The sequence below is a fragment of the Crocuta crocuta genome, unplaced genomic scaffold, assembly GCF_008692635.1.
Source record: "Crocuta crocuta isolate KB4526 unplaced genomic scaffold, BGI_CrCroc_1.0 scaffold213, whole genome shotgun sequence".
NCBI lineage: Eukaryota > Metazoa > Chordata > Mammalia > Carnivora > Hyaenidae > Crocuta > Crocuta crocuta.
The window spans coordinates 2,035,657-2,042,030 of record NW_027529442.1 but is presented as its reverse complement, the minus strand read 5'-3'; the positions used below and the strand labels follow the sequence as shown (position 1 = coordinate 2,042,030).

Genomic DNA, 6,374 nt, shown 5'->3' with positions numbered 1-6,374 from the left:
CTGCTCTTTTTCTGTCTCCTTTAGTTAATTTCTTAGATTCCTTCTTCAGATATGAACTCAAGTGTCATTCTCTCAATGCCCCTTAATCACTTTACTTCATGCCCCTTAATCACCTTACTTCATAGCATTTATTTATTCAATCTCTAATTACACCCCCATCAGTTTGACTATTACACTATTTTTTTTTTTTTTTAATCTCCGCTTACTAGACCATAACCTTTCAGAGAATAGAGATGCTGTCTGTGTGGCTTATTTTTAAAAGTCCATAATTCCCAGGGCGCCTGGGTGACTCAGTTGGTTAAGTGTCCAAATCTTGAATTTGGTTCAGGTCAGGTCATGATCTCACAGTTTATGGGTTCAAGCCCTATATTGAGCTCTGCGCTGACAGCATGGAGCCTGCTTGGGATTGTCTCTCTCCCTCCTGCCCCTCCCCTGTGCATATACACTATCTTTCTTTCAAAATAAATACATAAATAACCTTTTAAAAATAACTTAAAAAAAAGTCCTTAATTCCTGGAGGTGCTCCTTTTGACTCAAAGAATTTCTAAAATATTTTACTATAGTTTTCATTTTTTGTGTGTTTATGAATAGTAGAATGCTTTGACTATTGGAAACTCTGTCAACCAGAGTATTGGATTGACCTTTGCCTGACCAGGCTGTGTAACACAGTTCATTCTTCATTTAATGTTGACCACAATGGTCCATAGCAGTGAATTAGAATCACATGGAGAGCAAATAAAATCGGGGGTTAGTATAAAAAGCCCCCCCCTGTTGTTTTGAATGGAAACAATCCTCTCTTGGGGAGCTCGGCTGGCTCAGTTGGTAGAGCATGGGACTCTTGATCTCAGGGCTGTGAGTTCAAGCCCCATGTTGAGTGTAGAACTTATTTAAAGAAAAAGTACAATAAAGTAAAAACAGTCCTCTCTCTCTCCCTCCTCCTTCTCTTTTGCTCCTTCTCTCCATTCTTTCTTCTTCTCTCACAGCTAGAGAAGAGCATTTAATTCAAATTAAAATTATATTTTATATTATGTTTTTAAAAAACAGACCTACATTTTTATAGAACAATAAATGACACGATCTCATCTTTTTACAAGGTAATTATATTAGAGAAAAACTCTTAAAAGTTTTACATACATCTGGTTTAAATGCCTTTAAAAACATATGATAAACTATGGCAGATTCACTCTTACAAAAGGTAATTGATATCCTGAGGGACCAAATGAAATGTTATGGGAATTCCTGCCTTTATAGGTGTAATTACATTCAAAATCTATATTGAACATCAGTCTATACCTGTGCTTCTGGATTGGGACCAATTTTGTCTTCCCTGCCCCTCTGGTGGATATTTGACAATGATTGTAGACATTTTGGTTGGCACAGTTAGAGACTAGGAGCTACTGGCATCAATGGGTAGAGGCCAGCGATGCTTCTAGACATCCTATAATGCTCAGAACAGCTCCTGCAACAAGAAATTATGTGTCCCAAGTGTTCGTAGTGCCAAGGTTGAGAAACTCTGGTCTATATAAAAAACGTGTTTATGATATTATTAAAATAATACTAAATGGTCATTTATTCTTTTGTTAATTAAGAGTTGGTGGAAATTCTTTAATAATTAAAGATCACTCAACCAACATTTCTTTAGCATCTACTTTGTGCCAGGGACTGGGGTAGACACTACAGATACATGGTTTAAAATATACGACATTCATCATTCAAGTGCTTACAGTCAGAGAGACAGACAGAATTTGCTATTTATTATATAGGGGAAAGTTGAAGAGATCAGTGCACTCAGCATGCTCTGTCACACATATGAAAGCAGCTACCTCACCTGGGACAGACAGGCTTCATGGAGGACACGGCCCATCTGGAATGCATCCTGAAGGCTAATACAAGTTAGGCCGAGGCAGGACATTCCTGCTAGAGGACTAGCACTGCAGAGGAAGAGAAGTGTGAACCAAGATCTGCAAGCCACCGATGTTAGCAGTTTAGTGTTGAAGGCAGGGAGAAGCAAGAGATGAGGCTGAAGGGGTGGGTAGGGCAGGTCATGAGAGTCAGATGTGTGGATTAAGGAACTGCAGAGAAGGAGACAGGGGAGGGTTTTAAGCAGCAGGGCAACTTATCTAATTTACATTATATATAAATAATCTAGCTACCCTGGAAGTGATGGATTCAGGGGTCAAGACTGGATGCCAGGGGACCAATTGATAATCGATTGCAATGGTGCAGGTAAGAGCTAATGAGGAGGATGGAGGGCTTGGATTGAGAGATATTAATGAGACAGAATCAACCAGGTCAGGAGAAGGAGCCCCCAAGGGAGCACTCCCAGTTTTCCTGCTTGGATGTCTGTGGGCAGGATGGGGATAGAGAAGGAAGAGCCAGGACAGAAAGTGCAGGGTACTAATCATTATGTAATATGTAAATATACATCTGTATATGTGTGTAACCTTATTTTAACTTGATTACGTCTACAGACGTATTTCCAAAGAAGGTCACATTCTCAGATTCTGGGGGTTAGGACTTCAAAATATCTTTCTGAGGGACACAATACAACCCACAACTATATGCTTTCCTTTTAGTTATTTTTAAATGTTAATAGAGTTATACAGCCTTAGGGATGGTTCATCCTAATCCAGTGACTGGTGTCTTCATAAAATGAGGGAAATCTGGCCACAGGCACATGGAGAAAGGAATGCTGTGTGAGGACAGAGACAAAAACAGGGAGATACTATGTGACAACAGAGGTAGAGATAGGAGTGCTGAGTCTACAGGCCAAAGAATGCCATGGATTTCCAGAAAGGACTGGAAGCCAGGAAGAGGGCAAGGAAAAGTACCTCCCCTCAGAGCCTCCAAAAAGGAACTAACCCTACTGACACGTTGATCTTGGACTTTTAGCCTTCAGAACTATGAGAGAATACATTTCTGTGGCTTAACCCATCTGGTCTGTGGTATATACTTTGTTATAGCAGCCATGGGAAACTAATACACATTTCCTTGGTTAGGATATTTAAAAACTAAACAAGGAAAGAGAGTCAATTATTGGTGAAAAAACTTTTTTCTCCCATGTTACTATATATTTGGAAATCTGTCTACCAACACAGACAGAACTACTTCTTTTTTTTAAGCTGCTGCCCATTGGGAATACTAATGTTTGGTGGTTATGGGAGAGAAGAAGAAGAAATAGAGAGGTGGGCAGGAGGAGAACTGGTCCAGAGCTGCATCTCTGAAAGTGAAAATTTTGAGAAGACCTAAGTGGTCAACTGGGTCCAATGGGAAAATACATGCAGGAAATCCAAGAGTGCAATGTATTTTGGTTATTGATCCGGTGGAAGGCTTAGGCAATCAACTTAACCTCATGTCAGCAGCACTAGAGTAGCAGAAGCTAATATTAAGTAAAAGATCCCTGTTCTCCAGGTGTTCATTCTCTAAGACAGGACAAAGTCATGGACAGGAGAAATAGTTGTACAGAACGATAAATAATTGAGTGTGAGGTACAATGGTAGAATTGCGATAGGGAATAAAAAGACAACATTAAACTTTAGCATGGGCTCAGAAGTAAATACAAGTATGTTCCTGCCTTGTACCCACCTTGGGTCTCACTGAAGAGATGTCAGGATATAAGACCTTTATAGGCTAGAATATTCTACCTTTCATAGGGTTGCCTGCTGTCAGGGTCAAGACCAGTGTTTTATAGTGATGTAAATAGCCCTCCTAGCATCAAGCACCTATTACCCTCTGGGTACTGTGTCCTAAGCATTTAATTCTCTCAACCACTCTCTGAAGTAGGGCCTTTCAGTGTCCTCATTTTACAAATCAAGAGACTAAGGCCCACATAGGCCTGCATAGATTATTTTTTCTAAGGTCACTCAGTTAGAAAGGAGAAATGCTAGGATACGAAGCCCAGCTCATGTGACTCCAGAACCCAGCCTCTAACCATTAGGCCACAAAACAGAGGAGCGAGAGGAGATGGTATTCCCCTCTCATCCGTTATGAGTGAATTGCTGAAGGGGCATCTGGGTGGCTCAGTTGGTTAAGCTTCTGACTCCTGTTTGGCTCAAGTCATGATCTCACAGTTTGTGAGTTTGAGCCCTACATCGGGCTCTGCACTGACAGCATGGAGCCTGCTTGGAATTCTCTTGTCTCCCTCTCTCTCTACCCCTGCCCCCACACTCTTTCTCTCTCAAAATAAATAAATAAACTTTAAAAAATAGTGAATTGCTGGGGCACTCTGGGTGGCTCCGTCAGTTAAGTGTCTCTTTCTTTTTTTTTTTTTTAAAGAGAGAAAGAGGTGGAGGGGAGGGATAGAGAGAAAGTGAGAGAGTATCCCAAGCAGGTTCTGTGCTGTCAGCACAGAGCCTGATGTGGGGCTCATTATCACAACCCTGGGATCATGACCTGAGCTGTTATCAAGAGTTGGATGCTATGGGTGCCTGGGTGGCTCAGCCGGTTGAGCATCAGACTCTTGATTTCGGCTCAGGTTTGTGAGATTGAACCCTGCACTGGGCTCTGGGCTGACAGTGTGATGCCTACTTGGAATTCTCTGTTCCCCTTTTCTCTGCCCCTCCCCTGCTTGTGTGTACATGCACATGCATGCCATCTCTCTCAAAATAAACAAACATTAAGAGAAAAGATTCTCTCTGCTGTTACTCCTTGTGCATGTTCTGTCATTCTCTAAAAACAAACAAACAAACAAACAAACAAACCCAAAAAACAAAAAAAAAAGAGTGAATTGCTGATATCTCAGACCAAGCTAGACACAATGCCCTTTAAGAAGTGTTACCCAACCAGGCCAAACTGATGGGAATAATGAGGAGCAAGAAAACCTTTTTGCCAAATTTGTCCAACTATAGGTAAAACGAAAAGTCAGTCGATGCTTCCTGAAATATTGTCAAATTTAAATGTGTGTCCAAAAATGGAAGCCATCCACAGAAGAACTGAATTTGGTTCTAAGACCTGGTGTAGAGAGGTACTCTAAGCCATGTTAGTCTAAGACGTGAACTTGGTGAGTGGCATTGTGGAGATCGGAACCTAGTGGGCCCTGGAGCAGGGACCCCCTCATGCAATGGTTGCCTCCACTTTACAGATGAAGATGAAAGGCTTTATAGATACCTGTTTTTCTTTAAAAATGTGTAATATGTATGTTATATATGTTCATATACATATAAACACACCTGTAATAATATATACACATAGACACATATATGTGTGTGCCTGTGTAATTTCAAGCATACACAAAAGGAAAGAGAACAAAATGGCAAATATTTATGTCAGGGATGGCATGTGAAATGTCTAACAGGCACTAGTTATCTGTCAGAAGAAGGTTCGCCGTAAACAAGTGAGTGGGCTATCCTGATGAACACAGCTGACCCACAGCTCTTCCCGCCTGCTACCTCCTGCCTCTAAAAAAATAGCTTCAATTCACTGTAATAAGAGAGAACATTGTGAGATGGAGCTAGTGTTTTCATAAACAACATTTTTATGTAAGAATTTTTTGTTTTTGTTTTTCAAATAATTGTATTTTTATTTTCAAAGCCATTCAAGTATAGCATTTTATAGCTCCCGTGAGGCCATCATTTTAGGCATACATAAGAATTAAAAATGTTTTCATTGTTTATTTATTTAAGAGAGAGAAAGAGAGAGGAGAGAGAGCGTGTGCACAAGTGGGGGCGGGGCAGAGAGAGAAAATGGGAATCCCATGCACGCTCTGCAATGTCCATGCAGAGCCCAGTGGGGGGGCTAGAACCCACAAAATGTGAAATCACATCTGAAATCAAGAATCAGACGCTTAACCAACTGAGCCGCCTAGGCGCGCCAGACATAAGAATTTTTAAAAGACATTTGTATAAGGTTTCTTTACTCTGGTTGGTATATTATTCACATTTGGTACATATTATCCGTTTACATTTCTAGTAAGGGATGGAATAATTAATATATGTACTAGCTTTAAATTAAATAGAAACATGGGCTCTGTCTACCCAAGACAATTTATTTTTTAAAGTTTATTTTTAAAATTACATCCAAGTTAGTTAGCATATAGTGCAACAGTGATTTCAGGAGTAGATTCCTTAATGCCCCTTACCCATTTAGCCCATCCCCCCTTTCAGATCCCTTCCATTGACCCTCTATTTGTTCTCCGTTTTTGAGTCTCTTATGTTTCTGCCCTCCCTATTTTTATATTATTTTTGCTTCCCTTCCCTTATGTTCATCTGTTTTGTATCGTAAAGTCCTCATATGAGTGAAGTCATATATTTGTACACAAGACAATTTCTAATCATTGCGTTATCTAACCTAAAATGTTCCTATTCCCCTTCTCTTAATTTTTGATCTACCAGCCACCAAGAGAAATAAGAGAAAGAGTTACGAAGGGGGTAAGAAAT

General features: G+C 40.2%; 1 non-coding gene across 1 annotated transcript; it reads left to right on the top strand.

Annotated features, from left to right (window-relative positions):
* The first annotated feature begins 804 nt into the window (after window positions 1–804).
* TRNAK-CUU (transfer RNA lysine (anticodon CUU)) lies at window positions 805–877 on the top strand. The gene has a single exon. It is a non-coding gene; the product is annotated as a tRNA-Lys (tRNA).
* Window positions 878–6,374: the final 5,497 nt, after the last annotated feature.